The sequence below is a fragment of the Boleophthalmus pectinirostris genome, unplaced genomic scaffold, assembly GCF_026225935.1.
Source record: "Boleophthalmus pectinirostris isolate CB_2022bp ecotype Guang Dong unplaced genomic scaffold, ASM2622593v1 HiC_scaffold_14, whole genome shotgun sequence".
Lineage (NCBI taxonomy): Eukaryota > Metazoa > Chordata > Actinopteri > Gobiiformes > Gobiidae > Boleophthalmus > Boleophthalmus pectinirostris.
This window is the reverse complement of record NW_026571047.1, coordinates 6,170,058-6,193,965: the sequence shown is the minus strand read 5'-3', so window position 1 is coordinate 6,193,965 and position 23,908 is coordinate 6,170,058. Positions and strand designations below refer to the sequence as shown.

The 23,908-nt window shown below is 38.5% G+C and overlaps 1 protein-coding gene across 1 annotated transcript in view; it reads left to right on the top strand.

Moving 5' to 3' along the window:
* The window catches only part of LOC110173710 (urotensin-2 receptor), a 162,037-nt gene extending 138,449 nt beyond the window's left edge, over positions 1-23,588 (top strand). Inside the window, exon 4 of the mRNA XM_055150629.1 lies at positions 23,545-23,588. The gene's annotated coding sequence lies outside the window, so the exon portion shown is untranslated. The remainder of the gene's footprint in view (positions 1-23,544) is intronic.
* The last annotated feature ends 320 nt before the right edge of the window (positions 23,589-23,908 follow it).

Sequence of the window (23,908 nt, the reverse complement as noted above, 5' to 3'; positions counted from 1 at the left end):
CTTTCCGACAATGAGTGGAATTACCGAAATAAAAAAATGTATAAATGTGTTTTTTTTTGTGTGTATGTGTTGTTGTCCCAACAACACATAAAAACAGGTTTTATAATAAAGCAACTCGCATACAGAAACACTAAAGTTAGAGATTAAAAATGAGATTAACGCGATTCAAAAACATAACGTGCTAAATATGACTGTAATTAATTAATCGCAATTAACGCGATCATTTGACACCCCTAATTATTACTACTACTGGACTACTACAACGCTCTTTACACGGGCGTCTCTCAAAACACACTTTCCCGTCTGCAGTTAGTCCAGAACTCCGCGGCACGACTTTTAACAGGAACCAAAAAATGAAAACATATCACACCAATCCTTGCGTCTTTGTACCGGTTCCCTGTTCGATTTAGAGTTGATTTTAAGATTTTATTGTTTGTTTTTAAAGCTTTGAATGGAATGACCCCATAGTACGTCTAGGACCTCATCCAGATTTACTCCCCCGCGTGCTTTCTGAGGTCCGTGGGCCGGCTCCAGCTCGTGGGGCCTAAAGACGAGACTTAAAACCAGGGGGGACAAGACCTTCTTAGAGGTTGGAACGCTCTGCCCCCATGTCCAAACAGCCCCCACAGTGGAAAGTTTAAACTCTCGTCTTAAGACCCTGCTTTTATTCTCTGGCTTTTAACATCGCGTGCATTGTGGGGTCCTCTGTGTCTTTTTAGCTTTACGCATTTTAAACACTTTTTATTTATTGTTTTTAAATATGATACTTTTATTGTAGTAATTTGTCTGTGCAGCACTTTGGAAAATTAGCCTGATTCGTCAGACGGTTTCACTTCAAGGAAACCGTCTGACCTCGCAGCATTAGGATTTGTTCGCTCGACCGTAAAGGGGTACTTTTTTCATTTAACCAATCGTTATTTGGTTGTGACATACGTAACACTCAGGGGTGTCCAAGTAATTGCCAGCACAACAGCAAACAAAGCAGAGAGTGAACATGTCTGTCGTCAATCACTGCTGTTTCTGCGAGGTGAACAAATTAAAGGTGCAATAAATAAATGTGAAGTTTGTATCGTCTACATCCATCTCAACTGCTTTGTTTACTGTTGTGCTGTTCCACCAAAGGGACCCAGACAGGTGCTTGAGTGTGAAGTCATGGCTTCACAGCTCTTCGCTGATTGGCCGGTGCGCGGTCTACAACTTTCAGGGTTCTTGCATCGCCAAAGCTCAAAATGTTGCTCTGTTACACCTTGTGATGTAATGATAGTTTTCAAGTTAACAGCTACCTTTAGATGAGTAAAGATCGACTGTTCAGGGATGAAATGATCCAAATGATTCTAGTGCACGTTCTGCGTTATGGTGGGACAGAGTGTTTTCAGTTTGAGAGAGGAACACGGCCTAAAAATTCGGGATTTGTGTGTTAAACATTGGGGTGGGCGATATCTTGATATTTTAAATATATCAAAATGGATTCTGACATATCTTATATATGATTTAATGCTATAAAATGCTTCATTTGTTTGCCTACTCTGTAGAGAGACAGCTGAGTGAGCTGTTTTTTTTTTTTTTTCGACCTCTTAGTTTATGCAAATGAGCCAGGTGGTTTAAGTTTCATTTCTATAAAATGTTAAATTGTTACCATAATTTATTATTTTTTGTATACAGGGATTTTTAATTAAAAAAATTTTTTATGTCGTAAAAGCACTTTGTTTTTACATGAACTGCCTCTTTGTACTTCGATTAAAAAAAGACCTTGTGGAATTGGGCATATTTGTTTTTTCAGTTGTTTTTGGGTTATTTTTCCTGTACAGATATCGAGATATATATCGTATATCGAGATAGAGCACAAACATTTCGAGATATATTTTTTGATCCATATCACCCAGCTCTGGTTAAACATGTGTGAATGAAACAAAACTCCAGCTATGTTTGAAATGAGGAAACAGCTTTATAAGATAGATCAGAAAATACCATAATATGGGCCCTTCACCACGTTCTAGTCTTATGAATACTCTGTAGATACAAGGAGACGGCACCACCAGGCCAAATAACAGATCAGATCTGTGAGGAAGCAAGAACACTCAAAGGATGCATGTTTTCAAGGTATTTTTTTCAGTGAACAAAGACTTAATTAATGAACAAAGACTTAATTAATAATGAACAAAGATTTAATTAATAATGATTCACTCTTAGTAAATGCTTAATAAAGCATAATTAGTCTTCACTTTAGAAAAGCTCTCAGAAAGACTTGACAGATAACAGCTGCCTGAATGATCATTGCGTTGTATTATTAGTAAATCATTCTCTCATAGCTTATTAATGATTAATAAATGCTCATATGGTTAGTTCATGAGTAATTAAGTATGAAATGAACAGTTTGAAATTAATTGTGTGTACAGTGAGTGTGCTGGTGTTGTGTACTTTTGTGTGATTGTTGCTGTACTTTTCCTCGTCCTATAGATGATTTTACATCAACCTACCGAGGGACTGAAGATGGAAATTAGCCACGTTGGCTATAATCTTTACATATTTACATTTTTAATGTTCATGAATATGTACTGTCCCTTTACAAATAAATAAAATAAGAAATAAGAAATAATTATGAGTAACTATTTACAGCACAGGCAAATTAAGTGCAAGAGCTAATTAAGGTAGTAATTAAGTAGTTAATAAGCGTGAATCATTATTAATTAAGCCTTTGTTCATGCTTTAATAAGGCTAAATAAGGTGTAGTTCTTATAAAGTTTTACCGGAATAAGTGTGTTTTTGTTAATTCAAGCAACATTCGATTTTGTTTCTTATTTTAAGTGTAAGAAGATGTATTTTCATATTTTAAGCAAAAAAAAGTCTTATTCCACTGGTAGATAATTTTACTTGTGAAGTGAAATTTACTCAAATCATGATCAAACTTTCTTAATTCAAGTCATCTTAACTTGACTAGATTTTGTTTTTTGCAGTGTGGAGCAGCATGGCATTAAAAAAATCAAGTTATATTGATTATGATATTAAAGCAGGTGGTTTTCCAAACATAATATCTGCATCTACCGAAGTTAAACCTGATAACGGATACAGTAAAAAGTGCAAATATCGACCTAATTTATATCTATCTGTAAATTATTAGTTGATGAACCTAAACCTGAACTCTCCTGTGAACATTTCTTCGGTGTACGAGCGTATCCCTCCCTTTTTCTGTTGTGTCAAAGTCAGTGAATTTATAGCAAACAGCGCAGCTCCTCCTCCGCGCACACTGAGTCCCTGTGCTCGTGTCGGTGGAGGTAGTTCTCCGGCTCTCCGTGGTCCCCCAGGGCAGAACAAATCTCTCAGCTCTGTGTTTAACTACAGGATGTGGGCCACTCGCCATGACCTGTAAACACACAATTACACACACACACACATACATATACGCACACGCGATCACAGTATCTGCAGACTCAGTTCTTGGAAAGCAAATATTACACGTCTGTCCCTGCTGCATTAAAGGTAAATTAAAGCATTACGCTGTTTTCTGATCTATGTTAACATGTTTTCTCACCAAAAACAGACCTGGAGTTGTGTTTTGTTTCATTCACACATTTAACACACAAACCCTGCACACTTAGGTTCTTCTCTCAAACAGAAAACACTCTGTTCCACCTTGTGATGTCATGTAATACAGTGGTCTAATGTGTTTTTAAACTCCATACACCTTCACTTAAATCATTTAGATCATTTCAGCCCTAAATTCGCCAAACCTTACTAAATTAAAGGTTAAAAGTAGCTGTTAACTTGAACTTGAACAGAGCAGTTTGAGGTCTGGAGATGTCAGAGGTGGGGACTTGCAAGTCGTGACTTGGACCCGAGTCCTACTTGAGTCACTGTTTTTAGAACTTGGACTAAAATGGAGTAAGTCTTGGAACTCGACTTGGACTTGAAGGTCAGTGACTTGGGACTTGAGGTCTGCCAACACTTGAGAAACACTTTTAAATCTGAGTTCTTTCTATTCTGACTGCAATGATTCACACTAAGATCTTGTCAAGACATTTAAAAAAGAAAAATTTACATTTCTGCAACTCTTATAAACTCTTTAAATACTCATATTTAAATATACAATGATTTTTTAAGTACAATTTATCTTAAAAATTATATAAAATCCAAAAATCTAAACTATATTTGGAATTTTGGTTTAAAGGCTTGAAATGATTTGAAGCTCAAAGCAGACGACTTATGGACCAGTGACTCGAGACTCGACTTGGACTTGCCTGTATTTGACTTGGGACTTGGCTCGGACTTGAGGTCAGAACTCGAGACTCACTTGAGACTTGCAAAAAAACGACTTGGTCCCACCTCTGGGAGATGTAGACAGACTAAAAATAAAGAGTTACTCAGAAATGTGTGAATCAAACAAAACACAACTGCAGGTCTGTTTTGGAGGAGATAACAACTTTCTGACATGATTTAAAGCTCACAAGAGTCCATTTTGTGTAATATAAGTGCATATTGTATTACTTTAAGTGTATATTGTTGCTGTAGTGTTTGGAGGAGGTTAGCACAGTAGTGGTCTGTGTTTGAAGAGCAGAGGTGGATAGAGCAGCAAATAAATGTATTCAGGCAATAATAACTTAAGTTGTGTTTTGTTTCATTCACATGTATTTCAGTTATCCTGCATTATTCAGGTGTATTAGTGTTGTAGTCAAGACGGCATTAATTGAGACCAAGACCAGTCCAAGACCACAGGGTCCTGAGACCAGGACAAGACCAAGACGTCTGAGAGGCGAGTCCGAGACAAGACCAAGACTTTAAAAGGTCGAGACTGAGACAAGACCAAGACCACGGCCCATCAAGACCAAATCACGACCATGTTTGTCACATATATGTGTTTTTTATAAATCTATATCCATTTGATCTGATTACTGTTCAGTTAAAATAAGACAAGCAAACTGTACTGCACTGAAACACTCTGCACCCTTTTTTTGGACCCTCACCCACAGTTTGAGAATCCATTCTTTACAGAAAACAACTTCAAACTTAATCAACTGGGTTAACAAGTTAACAAAGTGGGTTTTCAAGTTCATAACAATTAAATAACATTTTGCAGTGATATTTAGCCTCTGCACATTTACTGACTAATGAAATGTAACCGCACTCATCAAGTTTCAGACCTTGCGCCAGAGACCAAGCACCATAAAGACCGAGACAAGACCGAGTCCAAATACGCTCGAGTCCGAGACAAGAGCAAGTAAAATGTGTTCGAGTCCGCGACAAGACCAAGTAAAATATGCTCGAGTCCGGGATAAGACCGAGTCCAAATGCGCTCGAGTCCGAGACAAGACCGAGTCCAAATGCGCTTGAGTCCAGGACAAGCCCAAGTCAAAATATGCTCGGGTCCAAGACGAGACCAAGACTGACCTCGAGTACTACGACACTACTGTAGATATCTCCAATGCTTAAAATGCTTTGTTCCACCTTGTGATGTCATGTAGTGGTAGTTTTCAAGTAAACAACTACCTTTTACCTTTTGTTCAGTAGAAATGGGCCATTCCAGGTCTGAAAATATGGAAATGATTCTAGTGAAGATGTACTGAGTTTGAAAACACAGTGGAGCACTTCCTGTATTTCCACATGACATCACAAGGTGGATCAGAGTGTTACACATTAGAATTAGATCAGAAAATAACTTAATATAGGCCCTATAGATAATAAACTATAAGAATAAAAATAAACTAGTACTTGGAATAGTAGTTTTCGTACATACTTGTAACTGAGTACATGTAACCTTACTACTACTTAGGTACACACTTGCAGTACTTTTTCCACCACGGCATTTGTCTGAACGAGCAGCAGCAGCGAAACAGAAGGTGAAAAATGAAGCCTGTATGAACAATGAAAGAATTGATAAGAGCACAACTAGCCTTTTCTGTGTTGCTTTTGGATAGAAAAGGTTTTGCTCCGGCCAACAGGCACAGCTGAGAAAAGACACAAGCATTCATTTTATCTGTCAAACTTTAGTTAACTCTCAAAAATGACTCCAGGTTTCACTCACACACAGGAAACATTACACTGGATACCGGTCAATTTTCCTGTCCAGCCACAACTGCACATTTTGACAAAACTTTACAAAGACGAATGGATCTGGAGCCGTGTCCTGTCTTCGCGATTTGAGTTGGGTGTGACTGACAGGTGGATTAACCAGAGAACAAAGTAGCTGCGAGGTCTTAAAAAGGTCTTAAAGTTCCTAAATTAAGTCTTTAAAACGTCCAAGTCTTTATATTATATTATATTTTGTAACACTTTAAAATAACTACACCTTATTTAGTCTTGATAAAGCATGAACAAAGACTAAATTAATAATGATTCACACTTAGTAACTACTTAATTTAGGGATGGGCATGATTAATCGATTAATCAATAGTTGATCATTTAGAATTTCATCAATTACGTTCATTTTAATCGACAAACCGAATGTAGGTTGCTGCGTGACCAAACAGGTCTGTACATGTGAGATCTCTGCATCAGAAGGAGACACGAACAGTCGGTCAGTCTGCAACGTACTGAAGTGCAAATGCGTATTTAACGATGATTTGTACAAGAAATTCCACACTTTCCGTTGCGTCCGGGACAAGTGTGAGTCCATGTGCACAGTGTATAAAGCAGGAACATATGTTTCGGTGTCCAGTGGGAAAAAGTTTTGCCAGGTGAGAGTCGCGCAATGTCGATGACGAGGCCCCGCCCCCCTCCCCCCGTACGGTGTCCTGGGTTTGACAAACGCAAATCTGGTCACACTAACCTGTATTCCACTGAGTCATGTCTTTTAATCCGACAGAAATTGAACCACATCAGCGACACAAGAGCTGTAGTTTTATCTTCGCTTAATTTATGCAAATTAGCTGCATTAAACACATTCTAATGTCAAACGGGCTGATGTGGCTCTAGAGTCGTTACGGTTTATATGTCGTAAAGTTGAATTTATTTATGCACATTAGTAGTGCAGATAGTAATAATAATGATGATCATTTTAATATAAAAACGTTAATGATTAATCGATAATCGATCGTTAATTCTTCCGACGATCGATTAAGAAAATTTCATCGAATGCCCATCCCTAACTTAATTACTACCTTAATTAGCACTTAACTTGCACTTAATTTGCCTGTGCTGTAAATAGTTACTCACAATTATTTCATACTTAATTACTCATGAACTAACATTTGTGTTGTATTTGTAAATGTATATTTAAGTAAAAAATTGGGTATTTATTCATGATTAGTAAGCTATTACTAATTACTAATAATACAATGCAATGATAATTCAGGCAGCTATTATCTGTTAGTTAAGTCTTTTTGAAAGCTTTTGAAAGGTTAGTTCATGAGTAATTAATCCAATCCACTTTATTTCTATCGCACATTTCACAAACTGTTTTCAAAGTGCTGCACAAATACATAAAAATAACAACAATAAGATGATAAAATAAACTACTAAAATAATACTAGTCTTAAAATATATAACAAAATCATAGAATAGAAATAAATAAACCAATAAATAAATTAAATCAGTAAAACCAATAAAAACACATAAAAATAAATAAAAGACACAGAGGAGCAACAACTCACGCGGTGTTAAAAGCCAGAGAATAAAAGTGGGTCTTAAGACGAGACTTAAAACTCTCCACTGTGGTGCTGCTCGAACATGAAGCGGCAGATCGTTCCAGAGTTTAGGGCCGACCACAGAGAAAGGCCCGGTCCCCTCTGGTTTTAAGTCTCATCTTAGGCACCAAGAGCTGGAGCTGGACGCCCGGGACGTCCTGTGGGGCCAGTCCATTCATAGCTTTAAAAACAAACAATAAAATCTTAAAATCAATTCTAAAATTAACAGGAAGCCAGTGCAAAGATGCAAGGATTGAGGTTATGTCCTTTCTCCTTTTTGTTCCTTAAGGATGAAATAATTATGAGTAACTATTTACAGCACAGGTGAATTTAAGTGCAAGTTAAGTGCTAATTAAGGTAGTAATTAAGTAGTTACTAAGCATGAAGCATTATTAATTAAGCCTTTGTTCATTATTGATTAAGTCTTTGTTCATTATTGATTAAGTCTTTCTTCATGCTTTATTAAGGCTAAATAAGGTGTAGTTATTATAAAGTGTTACTGAATATTTTTTTTGTTTACTCAACCGAGCTGCAGTTAAGTTATGTTAAATGGAGGGAGGGGAAAAAAAACAACAATGTGAAATAACGTAACGTGAATGAACGTCTAATTTGGAGTATTCGTAAACAGTACTTTGGTTTTTAGCGCCGGCGGCAGTGAGTAAACGATCAGTTCCGCCTGCACTGCCCAAGACGCAAAACTCTGGTAAGATGCGCTCAGGTCGCGTACGCGTTTACGTCACATACATCACCACCAAGCGTCATCACTGAGCCGTCCAATCCAATTCCACACTTCCACTTTTGCGTCACCGTATGTAAGCAGATTTCCGAAAACGCTTGTCTAAATGTGAAATAAAAAGGGAAGACGCTACACCACTTTTGCATCTTCTGTTCAGAACGTCATTATATAAACGTAGCCTTAGATTCTAGATATACCGTAGTTGATTGGTCATTATTAGAATTAGACCTGGTGTTTTTCGTGGGTGTGATGTTGGTCTTAATTTTCATTTAAGTGGTCTTAAAAAGGTCCACTTAACCTTTTTTTTTTTTTTATTATTATTATTATTATTATTATTATTATTATTATTATTATTAAGGACAACAGAATATAACATTTAAAAACACAACAATCAACATTTAACAATTACAATATTCAGCATAAAATAAACTACAAAAACATAAAGCAACACCCACAACAAATACAAAACCACAAAAAAAAAAGCCCCCATTTCCGCCTGACCACACACACTAATACAAATTTGGCAAATGAAACAAAAGTAACATGGTAGTGCAGCATAAACATACCGCTAGGCCACTTTACATTGACACATTGTGGCTAATTCAACTGAAATTCCTTTTCTCTCTTTTTCTTCCTTTTATTCCCCCTCTCCCATAAAAAAAAAAAAAAAAAAAAAAAAAAAAAAGTTTTGTAAGGGATCGTCTTTAATGAGTGGTATGATAAATAAAATGTATTTATTTGTTGGTTTATTTTTATTCCTTTCATCCAATTAGATTTTTTTGTTTTGTTTGTTTGAATAAGGTCTTAAAAAAGTCTTAAATTTGGGGGAGTCAAACCTGGGAAACCCTGGAGAAACGCACGGGCAATTTGTGTCGAAACAAACATGGCAAGAACGAAAATTATGCAAATTTAAGCAGAATCAACAAGAAAACCACTAAACTTGCATTGATCTCAGACAAAAGAAGATATATAGTGTATATTTTGGTCCAAATAAGAGGAGAGGTCTTCTGCTAACAATAACTAGCATGCTAACAATGCTTTTCCTTCTTCTCAGTGAAAGTAATAATCTCTATAAAGCTGCTTTTACAATATATACAGTATGTACTGAGGCGAAACACATGATGCTCGTCTCCAACAACCTGCTCCATAAAGTCGACACCTTCACAGCTCAATAACACAACACGAATATGCACTGGCTGAAACTGGAAGCAAACCACCAACCATTCTACAGTATTTGATCTTAACTTCTCCAACATCTAGATCTGGAACAGATATACACTTCTATAAGTTACCCTTTCCAGTCCTGGTTCATCTCTGGTTTAGTCCTGGTTTAGTCCTGGTTCAGTCCTGGTTCAATCCTCATTTAGTCCTGGTTTAGTCCTTGTTCAGTCCTGATTTAGTCCTGGTTCAGTCTTGGTTCAGCTCTGGTCCAGTCCTGGTTTAGTCCTGGTGTAGTCCTGGTTCAGTCCTGGTTTAGTCCTGGTTTAGTCCTGGCTTAGTGCTTGTTCAGTCCTGGTTTAGTCCTGGTTCAGTCCTGGTTCAGTCCTCATTTAGTCCTGGTTTAGTCCTTGTTCAGTCCTGATTTAGTCCTGGTTCAGTCTTGGTTCAGCTCTGGTCCAGTCCTGGTTTAGTCCTGGTGTAGTCCTGGTTCAGTCCTGGTTTAGTCCTGGTTTAGTCCTGGCTTAGTGCTTGTTCAGTCCTGGTTTAGTCCTGGTTCAGTCCTGGTTCAGTCCTGGTTCAGTCTTGGTTCAGCTCTGGTTCAGTCCTGGTTTAGTTTTGTTCTAGTCCTGGTTCAGCTCTAATTCAGTCTTGGTTTAGTCCTGGTGTAGTCCTGGTTCAGTCCTGGTTTAGTCCTGATTTAGTCCTGGTTCAGCTCTCTTTTAGTCCTGGTTTAGTCCTGGTTCAGTCTTGGTTCAATCCTGGTTCAATCCTCGTTTAGTCCTGGTTTAGTCCTTGTTCAGTCCTGATTTAGTCCTGGTTCAGTCTTGGTTCAGCTCTGGTTCAGTCCTGGTTTAGTCCTGGTTTAGTCCTGGTTTAGTCCTTGTTCAGTCTTGGTTCAGCTCTGGTTCAGCTCTGGTTCAGTCCTGGTTTAGTCCTGGTTTAGTCCTGGTTCAGCTCTGGTTCAGTCCTGGTTAAGTCCTGCTTCAGTCCTGATTTAGTCCTGCTTCAGTCTTGGTTCAGTCCTGGTTTAGTCCTGCTTCAGTCCTGGGTTCAGTCCATCTGGGTTCAATCCGTTTGGTTTCAAAACACAACATTTAGTATCATAGTCCTACAAAATAAAATCTTACCTATGAAATGTTCTGCCTTGTTCTTTCGTCTTCTTATTCCGCTCGTTCGCACGTTCGTAGTGGAGCAAAAGTCCGGTCCGGCAAAAGTCTTCGTTCGCTGATCCTGTGAAAAACTTAGACTCTGAAATCTTGATGACAACGGGTTTAACGAATATCTAACTATATCTATCTTAACTTAGAATGAACTTTATTATCTTTTTCTTGTAACAACTGCTATTCCAGACCTGCTCCGTGAAGCCGACATGGACACTGTCGATTCCGCATTAGACTACAGTTGTGTTATTGTTTCGTTTACCCGTGACATCATTCGACCCGACCATAGCGTTGGCCTGAAAAAACCTTTAGTACGTGATAATTACAGCCTTTAATATCCACAAATGTCACTGCTAATCTCTGCGGCGCATGGTAGTCTTTAAGGGAGCTTTAGGAAAACAACTATGTACCGGCGTTGCATTAAGTTTGAGGTTATGACTCTGTGACGTCAGGAGAAGCTTTGATAGCGCGAACAATGGCTCTTCGTAGGATGCGCATTACTCCAGGTTGAATCATATTTTTGTTTTCATTGACTTTGTACGACCGATGATAATCCAAAATCTGTTTCCATCTTATTTAAAGGTCATTACATCAAAGCAAAGCAGGAGAAAACAGAGACGGGCTTTGTTTTATCTTCCATTCTGTATTCTGTATCCGTAGATTGTGCTCCATGTGTTCATCTGATAGTTGTAAAAAATATAAAAATGGTTATTTGTGGAAAAAAGTAAGACTAAGTAAGGTGAGTATCAGGCATTAACATCTGTTATTATGTGATCTGTATTTTAAAAAGTGTTGGGAGTAACGCGTTATAAAAAAATTACTGTAATGCGTTCGTTTTTGCTTTAACGCGGTAACGTGGCATTACAGGGAAAAAATGTTTTAATATTTTACTTGATACAAATGTCAGTAACGTGCGTCACAATGCCTTTTTGAAACGGCATCATTACGGTTCCAAATGCACGGGTGTAGACCGTTGGGTGACCGCGAGCGAAAGGACCGACGCAGAACTCCACGCTCCACCAGGCGAAGAGCAGCTGACGCCCGATCGCGCTTTGCGGATGCACTGCTCCACAGGCTCGGGGTTCTCTCAGGGGCGGTCCTAGATTCCAAGTCCTAGTGCAAGATTAGTCCTGGTTTAGTCCTGGTTTAGACCTGGTTTAGTCCTGGTTTACCTGGTCCTTTTATAGTCCTTCTTAGTCCTGGTCCTGGTTTGGCTTTGGTTCAGTCCTGGTTTAGTCCTGGTTTAGTCCTGGACCTGGTCAAGTCCTGGTTTATTCCTAGTCTTTAGTCCTCCTGGTTTAGTCCTGGTTAGTCCTGGTTTAGTTCCTGGTTCTGGTTTAGTCCTGGTTTAGTCCTAGTTTCAGTCCTGGTTTAGTCCTGGTTTAGTTTTCCTGGTTCAGTCCTGGTTTAGTCCTGGTTTAGTCCTGGTTTAGTCCTGGTTCCTGGTTTAGTCCTGGTTTAGTCCTGGTTTAGTCCTGGTTTAGTCCTGGTTCAGTCAGTCCTGGTTTAGTTTAGTCCTGGTTTAGTCCTGGTTCAGTCCTGGTTTAGTCCTTTTAGTCCTGGTTTCAGTCCTGGTTTAGTTCTGGTTCAGTCCTGGTTTAGTCCTGGTTTATTCAGTCCTTCCTTTAGTCCTGGTTTAGTCCTGGTTTAGTCCTGGTTTAGTCCTAATTTAGTCCTGGTTTAGTCCTGGTTTAGTCCTGGTTTAGTCCTGGTTTAGTCCTTCTTTAGTCCTGGTTTAGTCCTGGTTTAGTCCATATACGGCGCAAAAGTTCAGCATCTTGGCACAGTTATTTTGGTGAGAACTTAAAGTGCTGCAGTAGTCCTGCAAAGTCTTACATTTTAAACACAGTAATATTGTAATGCAACAAATGACTTTGAAATGACAGTAACAACGACATAAATAACACATTACAGTTTTGAAATAACTTGCCCAACTGTGAATTTAAAGGACAAAACAAATCTGAGGGAGAGGTGCAAGAAGCAAAAATGTTGGACTCATTTCTGTAATCATGTCTCTTCTACTTTTACTCACAGTGGGTAGGTCAGTCTAAACTTTTACTGCCTTTTACTTTTACTGGGCCTCATGCATGACGCCCAGTAAGAACAACTTAAGAACATTTTTGGCTTCCACAAAATGTTTTCTGTGAAGAACAAATCCCATGAACATTTTTGGCATTTTGTAGTAATTTAATAATGTAATATAAACAATGTTCTGGGAGAATAAAACCCAAAAACAGTCAAGAGCACTTTTGAGCTTATAAATTCTGGAGTTTTCAAACAGTATAATTGTTACAAACCAGTGCAAGGGACAAAGGAAAATAGCCCAAACAAGATTTTAAAGAATGCAAGTGAAGTGGCTTTTACACCACAAAAAACAAACTATAGTCAAGTTACGATGACTTGAATTAAGAAAGTTTGATCATGATTTGAGTAAATTTCACTTCACAAGTAAAATGATCTGCCAGTGGAATAAGACTTTTTGTTCTTAAAATATGAAAATACATCTTGCTGCACTTAAAATAAGAAGAATAACAACGTTTTGCACTGAAAATAAGAAACAAAAATGTTGCTTAAGAAAAACACACTTATTCCACTGGTAGATAATTTGACTTGTCAAGTTGAATCTACTGAAATAAAAGTCAAATGTTCTTAATTTAAGTTATTTTAACTGAGCTACCATATTTTCCGCACTATAGGGTCATTGAATGGTCTATTTTTGAACTTTTTTCACATATAAACTGCACCGGACTATAACGCGCATTCAACGAAACACAACAGTTAGATAAGTCAAACTTTATTTAACATGTTCACAATAACTCTCAACTTTGTTCAATTGTAACGCATAAAAAGAAAAAAATTGTTCGAGTATTCACAATAATTCATGATTGTTCAAACAGTTGGGTGATTACGGAGTCCAGCACGCCCACATCCCTCTCGTCATGATCCGAGTCAGTGTGGTTACTGTTCCCTGGCAGTTCAGTGATGATTCTTGGTGAAAGCTCGGACCACAGTTGATATTGATCCTTAGCCCAGGCGTTCACGGTCCTTTGGCAGTCGCTCGGTGCTCTCTCCCTGTCTTGGTGAATGTGTGTTCTCCTTCTCTCATCCACTGCTCCCACACAGCTCACACTTTCACTTTATAATAGTCTTGAGTTTAAAGTTGGTCTCTTGACAGGTGCATTTTGATATTGTATTATTTTGAATCACAGTATGTATTACTCCTGATGCTCCTGACTACGGGAGCTGTGATGCTGCAAGTGATGCGGCTTTGTAGTTTACTAAAGTCGTACTAAGACACCCAATAAATTCATATATAAGGCGCTCTGGATTATAAAGCATGCAGTCGTTTTTGATTAAATGAAAGGCTTTGAAGTTTGCCCTATAGTGTGAGGCTTGTGGCCATCCCAGCTTGTCAAAGCCTGATCCCGTCAGATCTCAGAAGCTCAGCAGGGCCGGGCCTGGTTAGTACTTGGATGGGAGAACACTGGGAAAATCAGGTGCCACAGTGGGACGCCAATCGTAAAAACTGCCATTGTGTGCTCAAGCAAGGCGCTTCACCCACATTGCCTTGTGTATGAAAGTGGTGCGTGCATGGGTGTTGGTGGTGATTGGATGCAGATTGGCAGCCTTGCTTCTGTCAGTCTGCCCCAGAGCAGCTGTGGCTACAATAGCAGCTTACCGCCACTGGGTCTGGAGAGAATGAATAATTAATCAACAGTAAAGTGTCTTTGAGTGTCCAAAAAAGCGCTGTTTAAAACTGATGCATTATTATTATTTTTATTAAAATATGGTAGATACAGTTTTTTTCCAGTGTATAAAGTAAATGAGGATCAAGTTTTACATAAATAAAGTAAAAATAAATAACAGCAGAAAGGGACTCTTGAATAAAGTGCGTAAAGATAAATTTAAATAAATATACAAATATCCGAGGCCAAGTCAAATTGGCAGTCACCCAAACTTGACTCGACTGACAGTTTACATAAGTGCACACGTTACATGAACGAGAGACACGTCTGGTTCAGAACAAGACGAGCTGACACTGTGGTCCAGCCGCGAGGACGAGCAGGCGCACACAGCTTTTATTGGGCGAGGTTTTGGCAGATTCAGGAAGGGGATTGGAGGAGCGGGGTGTCAGTCCTCCAACCACGACAACATGGAATTATCAGGCGTAAGAACTTTGACAGCATGTTCAAATATCACACAACATAATTTTGTGACACTCTGTTAGGTTTATCTAAACATTGTAAACAAGAAGAAAGACAAGAGATTAATTCAGTTTTACTCGCGAGGAGAACGGGCAGAGAGTGGGCATCAAAACCAACAGTCTCCACACGTTCTGATGACTCAAGGCCGTTCTCCTCTTTTTATTTCATTAGGAGGCCCTAGTTACAGAATGATAATTCTCAAGGGGAAGGGGAAACAGCCAAGACATAATAAGAAACTGGTGCAGCTATGCATAGTCCAAACACATAAAACATGATTAACAATCAGGTGGTGCCTTAGATATGGACAGACACCATCATAACTCTTGCATGTGTGACAGTGGAAGTTGGCTTCATGTGAGGAATCATCTCGAGGTTCACTAGAGCGATAGGACACTGCACACAGTTGTCAAACACACAGAGGTTATTCATTTTCATACAAGTGATTGGTACATTATAAATCAAAGAATTGTAGTACATAAATGGTTAACTCATAGGCCTAGAATATCACACAAGTATTTAGCAAATATGGGATAATACAATTATTCTGACACACTCATAACGCCACCACGTTCTTGTAATTTATGTATTTTCTCTTTAAACATATCAAGAGCATTGTAAACCAGTTGTGGAAAAGTACAGTTTGTTCAGTTTGTTTTCTGTATTGATACGTGGCGAATGTGTGAATCTAACAGTATTCACGTCACGCCTGGATCACTGCGGAGCAAGGGCAGAGTGACTGCTCGTGCACAGCTCTATCAATAAAATGTACCTGCAGTGAGAGGACAGACTGTGCCCAGCTCAGACTGATCCCTAATGGAAAAAGTTAGTGCAGTGTGGAGAAATATGTCATTCCCATACTGCCTGGTCCCGAGAGAGAGGGACACGGTGAAGTATCAAGGTGTGGAGACGCTCTTTTAAAACTTTGCTCTTATACTTTATTATATGGGAAAAATCTGATACAGCCTGTCCTTACTGTGAGCTGATTTGTCTCTTCGCAGATCTGACTTGTAACTTCGCTTGTTTGCGTCCACAGACATAAATAAGATCAATGTCCTACTGTGGATCATCCAGATTGAGCAAGAACATCTCGGTGGAGACAAGCAGATGGCAAACTCTACCAAAAGAGTTACATTATGCTCCTTTTGTTATGGTCATCACAAATCTTCATGAAGATCACACACTTTTAACTCATTATTTTAAAGTGTAGTGTGAAATACTTGGGTACTTGAACACTTTAATCTGCTTACTTTTTCATGTTCGTACAATTTGTGCTTAGACATTTATTCTCCAGTTTGTGTGGAATTGCAAGACAACAACTTTCATGGGGCAATTCTTGAGTCAAACCTGGTCAGTGTGGTGGACCTAACTATTTCCAGCCATAACAAACTGACTAAACTTAGACAGGCCTTGTAAATAGTTCTCCTCTGAATTCCCGTGTGTGTGTAGCGTTCTTGATCATTTGGCCTCCACATACACAGCTTTACAACACTTACACTTACCTCAGCCTGATCTCCGGGCTGGCACAGGGGCACACGTGGACCCGCTTCATTTAACCTGGCACAGGGCCACTGTAGAGTGCACCTACTCCCAACGCTCCTGTCAAATGTGTCAAATGACTGCACTAACACAGTCACTGTAGACATAGGCCTCCGTTAGCCCTGGCTCAGACTGCACAGAGCAGAGGCAGCATTTCAGATAATGAAACAATAACAAGAGGAGCTCACGCGTCCTGACCACACAGAGCAGGTGCCACGGTGAATCAGATTCATTCTGTTGGACACTGCAGGTCTTCTTCCTTGATAAATGGTTTGTTATGGGACACAGCCACAACAGCCGAGCAGAGCACTGAGTGTGATGGTTACACCACAACAAAACTGCACTTATATACTTGAAGTAAAAGTTGATTGGTTAAAAATTAGAAGCACAAGTTGTTATAACATGTAATAATTATGTTTTAAAGAATCAGTGTTTCTCATTTTGTTGTAGCCTGTGCCACTGTGTTTGCTCTGATGTTTGTGTGCATGGACCACGCCCCTTGACCCTCATGTTATGTCCTATATCATCTTTTCTGCCTGTTTCTATAAATGGAGAGGACACATTTGTCCCTCTGGTTGGTCCTCTACACTGGCAGCAGAGAACAAACATTTTCCATATCTAGGATGGCACAGTATATAAATAGAGACCACTACAAAAAGTTTAAAAAGAACGAGCTCTGTGTTTTAAGTTTACTAAACTAAACTATAAATCAGGTAGTCATCTGGGAAGCAGCATTTTAAGAGTAAATTATACCTGGGACAAAGGGATTTATGGCAGTAGTGGTAGATTAAATGAGCAGTGCCTATAGACATCTCCGGGCGGATGTTGCTCGTGTGCTTTTTTGCTGTACAGACTGTATTGGTGTGGATATGAGCCTGTCCCAATAGTACAGGAAGTGCAGCGTTCACACTTTCTGCTGCCGTGGAGCACGGATGCTGAGCTTGTAAATTATTTTTGTAAAAACAACCATTAACAATCGATTCAACTGATTCAGAATATATATTTTATTTTTTATGTGGTGGTTTCGGATGTGGATTATTACCCACTTGAGTAATATATTTGACTGTTACTAGAGTAAAAGTTTTAGTTCCACTATGACAATATTGTACGTTGACAGTATGAAATATGAAATGATTTAAACATTTGTGTTTTAAATTTTTGTACTCAGGTTTAAAGCTGTTCCATTTCAAGAACATTAAAGGTTCTGTACCGTCTTGAAAACGTAACATTTATACATCATATTTGGCCGTTTACAACTCACAGAAACCAGACTGGAGTTTTACCATGATCTTGAAACTAACAACAACTAGCATGCTAATACAGCTTCCTGATTATCAGACATCAAAACGCTTTATATTTAGATGTATGCAGCAGAATTATATTAACCTCAAGAGCTGCTTATACAATATATCTGTACTGGGAAAAAAAAACTTTTTGCTCAAATACATGGGAAAAAATAGGTATGAGCCCTTTAACTTCAACTGATAAATCAAATGTTATGCCCAGACAGTTATTCTTACAGTTAGTAGTAGTTTCCTCAAATACATTACAATATTGTTTAGTTTGTAGTTACAATTCTCTTCCATGAGTATCATTTTTGGCTACATGACCCACCTTTAAGGTTGTCAAAAATATCATAAATCAGATATTAATCAATACTAAAACTTGTATCAAAACTGATACTCATTTCAGCAGATATTGATACTAAAAAAAGTCACATTTAGACGACAAAAAGAAGCTTTCCTGAATCGCTTTAGAATGATCTGGAACTGTCTAAGAACAACAAGAGAAGGGCACATAGACTAGTGTACACCCATGGATAATTAATGGCCTTTTAATGTTGAAAATCATGTTCTGTTGTTTAATGAAAGAGGGTTTTTATTATCACTGTGCTATCAGAATCAGTATCTAAATGTTAGTATCGTGACAATAGTACTCACCTGTGTTGTTTGTTTCGCTCGTGTATTTTAAGTATCTTTTACATCTGCTGCTGTCTCTCTTGCCCTTGGCCAGATCTCCTTGTCACACGATCCTCCCTCCTTTTCACAAATGCAGATGATTCTCCCAGGAACCGAATACATCACTGTTTTCACTCAACACTCTTCGGAGTAAAATTTACAATGTGCACTCCAGGCTGTTCTTTCAACTAACTTTGAAGGTCCATTATCAAAGGAGAAACTCGATTCCGTCAACTGTACAAAAGTTTTTTGAAGGAATACTTTGTCTACGTCATTGCTGGTGGACACTGCATAAACAAAACAGCCACTCAGAGAAAGCAATAGCGGACCTCAGTCTGCTGTGCATCTCCACCTAAAAGCCTCGGGTCACTCCTTTGAGAACAGTGAGGTACAGATCTGAGCCAGAGAAAAGAAATGGTTTGAGAGCGGAGCTGAAGAGGCTATTTTTGTTCGGAAAGACAATCCATCTTTGAACAGAAATGGAGGCCTAAGACATCATCTATCTCCTATTTATAACTGCATCCTCAGATTCAGAAAACTTTATCGATCCCAGAGGGCAATTCATTTGCAGCAGAGCACTTCTCACATACAGATAAACACACACAGTTTGTCAGTCTGTTACAGTCCACGGACCTCCTCCAAAACAGACCTGGAGTTTTTAAGACAAAGATGTTCATTTTGTCTTCTTACGTATTTTATATATTCTTTTTAAAGGCAATACAGTAAACACAGTAGACAGACTTCTGACAGTCAACATGTCAACAAGGTAAATACACTTTACTGTATTATCTTTAAAAAGAACCCAAGAAGTCATAGCCAGCTGTGTTTTGTTTCATTCACACATGTTTGAGTAGCCATTTGTTATGAGTCTGTCTAAGGCTACGTTCAGACTGCAGGGCTTAACGCTCAATTCCAATTTTTTTATGAAATCCGATGTTTTTGCGAGGTCGTTCACATTTCCAATTAAATGCGACTTGTATGTGACTCCAGTGTGAACATTAAACGTGTCCCACATGTGCACTGGAGACACGATGACGTCAACCGCAGTGAGCGTGCTCTGTGTTTACGGAAGTTGTCCAAACATGGACGCGAGCATTGAGCACCTGGAGATTTTAAAGTTCCTCTCGTACCGGAGCCAGAACATGAACAACTTACTTGTTTTAAGGAGGAGATTGAGAAGGAGAAGGACGAGGTTTTTGGCCGTGGTGTTTTGTGGGACAGCGGCAGCGACGTCCTGTTGAAAGGAACGTGTGGATGTGGAGACGGAGCCAAGAGTGGTGAGTGGTGATGTGCTTCACTTCAGTGACATGGAGTTCATTAACAATTTTCACCTACTTCAGCGCAGAATAGTGACGTTTGTGGCTTGTTGATAACGTGTAGGTGGATGAATGCACTTTGGCCGTTCAGACTGAAGTCACATGTCAAAAGATCAGATATGTATCAGTTTCAGGAGCACATATCCAAGTGGCCTGGGTCGCATTTGAAAAAATCGGATCTGTGTCGTTTAGACTGTCATTAAAAGATCAGATACAGGTCACATAGGGGCCAAAAAATCAGATTTGGGTCACTTCAGGCTGCAGTCTGAATGCAGCCTTAATCTCCAAAGCTCAAAATGCTCTGTTCCACCTTGAGATGTTATGAAGAGGTCGTTTTCAAGTTAATATCTATCTTCACTCTGTTTTTAAACTCCATGCACCTTCACTAGAATCTTTTGGATAATTTCAGCTCTGGAATTTTCAGTCTCCACTCAACAAAAAGTAAAAAGTTGTTGTTTTTTTTCAAGTTAATAGCTACCTTTTACCTTAGCTAGAGATGTGCAATTTCAGGGCTGAAATGATCCAAACATGACATCACAAGATGGAACAGACTGCTCGAACTGGATGGTTTATGTGTTAAACATGTGTGAATGAGACAAAACACAACTCCGGGTATGTTTTTGATGTGGAAACAACATTGATAACACAAATCAGAAAATATAGGTCAGTTAAAATAAGCAGACTTTTATAATTGTTACTTGGTTTGGTGGGATATGTATTTATTGTAGTTTTACATCAGTTAAGTGGCAGTTTCTGAAAAAAAGCTGAAAAGAAAAGTGCAAAATTTATGAAGAAGCAGTGAGTTCTAAAATAGACTTCCTCTACTTATGTCATCAACAAAAATTCCATACAAAATACAGAGACAATTTGCGCACAAGGAAGGCTTTTTACTGCCATTTAAAGCAGACTTATTACAACAATTAACTATTTAGGCTATTAAATCATGCTATTATTGTTTTCCCTTCTCATTTACTCCAATGTTTGAGTCATGTAATTGCTTTGTCTAGAATTCTGCAAGTTGACATTTGCTTGTTTTCACGGAGATAATATAGTATAGTAGCAGTATAGATTAAAAACATCTATTATGAGGGAGACAAGCAGGTTACAAGAAGGACTTTTTGTATTTTTTTGTATTTTTGAACTTTAGAAGCACCCGTAAATGCTAGACGGATATGTTTCACCTCAACATTCCAAGCAACAGCGATAACATCTTCATGGAGTAAAGTAGGTAGCGGACATTCCCCCCAGAAAAGCTGTGCACTTATAGGATTGTGTATCTCCATGGAGACAAGCTGATTACACCGTTAGACCAAGTTACAGGTCAGATCAGTGGAAAGGAGTAATTTCGTACAACAAGATGAATTCTCGATATGTTTTTCGTTTCACAAACTCCACGCTTGTCAGGCTCCCGCTGCTGTTTCGGAGACTGGACCATCCGCAGATTAGCGCTGTGGTTTGGGCAGGAGGTAAAAGTGAAGCTCCCAGAAGAACCAAACCAAACATGGCAATGCCGACAAATGTACTGCAGAAGCGATTTGTGCATTTGTGGAAGTGAAAGATGTGAAAGTTTCTCTCTCCGCTGGGTCTGACCAAAGTTTTGGCGAGTTCTGCTTGTGCTACATGGAAAACAAGTCAAAACTATTTAGCGTTAGTCACATTTAAGAAGCAAGGCTAGAGAATACACAGATACATGCATACATACATACATACAAACATACAAACATATGTACGTACATACATACATACATACATGCATACATACATACACAAACACACACACACACATACATACAAGCATACATATATACATACATTCATACAAAGATACACTTACATACATCGGTACATACATGCATACACACATACATACATACATGCAAACATACAAACATATGTACGTACATACATACATACATACATACATACATACATACATACATACATACACACACACACACATACATACAAGCATACACATATACATACATTCATACAAAGATACACTTACATACATCGGTACATACAGGCATACATACATACATACATACATACACACACACACACACACATACAAGCATACATACATACATAGGTACATACATGCATACATACATACATACACACACACACACACACACACACATACATACATACATAGGTACATACATACATACATACACCCGTACATACATACATACATACATACATACATACATGCATACATACATACATACATACATACACACACACACACACACATACAAGCATACATACATACATAGGTACATACATGCATACATACATACATACACACACACACACACACACACATACATACATACATACAAAGATACACTTACATACATCGGTACATACATACATACACACACACACACACACACACATACAAGCATACATACATACATAGGTACATACATGCATACATACATACATACACCCGTACATACATACATACACACACACACGCGCACACACACACACACACACACACACATACATACACACACATAGGTACATACATACAAGCATACATATATACATACATTCATACAAAGATACACATACATACATAGGTACATACATGCATACATACATACATACACACACACATACATACATACACACATACATAGGTACATACATACATACATACATACATACACACATACATACACACATACATACACACACACATACACACATAGTTACAGACATACATATGTATATACATACAGACACATACATAAGTACATACATAAATACAAACATACAAGCATACGTACATGCATGCTTACATACAAATTTACATACATATATACATACAAACTTACAGTGCATTATGAAATTTCTAGTGTAATTGTTTACAAATGTGGTAACACAAGAAGTGTTTTTAAACTCCATACACCTTCACTTGAGTTATGTTGATCATTTCAACCCCAGAACTTCCTGTATCAACAGAAGGTAAAAGGAGCTGTTAAATTGAAAACTACCACTTCATAACATAAGGTGGAACAGACCATTTTGAGCTTTAGAAATGCAAACAGTCTAAAAATAAAGGGTTACTCAAATATGTGAATGAAACAAAACACAACTCCAGGCCTGTTTTTGAGAATATAAAAACATTATAACATGACTTAAAGCTTGGTATAATGTAGGACCTTTAACTTGTCCGGACATTTTCTTCATTAGTCAGTTTAATTGTTTTCACTGTGGTAATTCCCTCTGGTGTTAGTCGATGACGAGCTGTGCCAGATAAGTAAATTGAGCAGCGAGGCTATAAAATTATGTTTATGTCTAATTAGGCATAATTTTAAGTTCTAAAACATGACATTCCAAAGCAAAAGTAATAAACAACAGACAATAGAACCAACCATAAACAATAGAATTAATCCATATCGTTCTTTGTTGACACTGAAAACATGGATCTCATCACAAATGACAGATACTACATTTCTAATATTAATACTATTACTACTCAACTTTGTGACAGTAGCTTAGATGTTTTGTTTTTTGTTTTTGTTTTGTTTTTTGTTTTTTTTCACTGATCTATAGGTTGGTGGTTCGAATCCCGCTCTCGATATAAACATCATTGGTTGAGCAGTCAGATCCACTGGCGCTGTGATTCCAGTTCTCAAAGATGAATGCCGTCATTGTGTCCTTGGGCAAGACACTTAACCCCTCTGTGTGAATGTGTGTGTGAATGGGTGAGCGGTTCCTTGATGTAAAGCGCGTTGAGCCTTGAAGGTGGAAAAGCGCTATATCAAAATGTGGAAAATGTGACTTTTTTTTTTTTCCACTTCTTCCGATTTATCTGATTTCCTGTTTGTCTCCTCAGGGAAATTTCCCGTCTGCGCCCGACCCATCCTTCACGACCGCCGGGGGGACACCTGTCAGGACCAGTGCACCTGCCCGGGGACCCTTGTTTAGACATTGGAGGAAGAGGAGTCACTTATTGTAAATGTTCAGAGACACTTGGACTCTGCGCTGGGGTGTGCTTCGGTGAAAAGACTTCACGCTTTTGGAAAGATTATTGTTTGCGTTGCCTTTTCTGAAAATAAATTATATGAACTGAATAAAAGAGATGAAGATGACAAAAATACAATTAGTGAATGCTTAAAGGTCCTATATTACGCAAAATTGACTCTTGTGAGCTTTGAGTTTAAGTTATAATGCTGGTACCTCATTTAAAACAGCCCTGG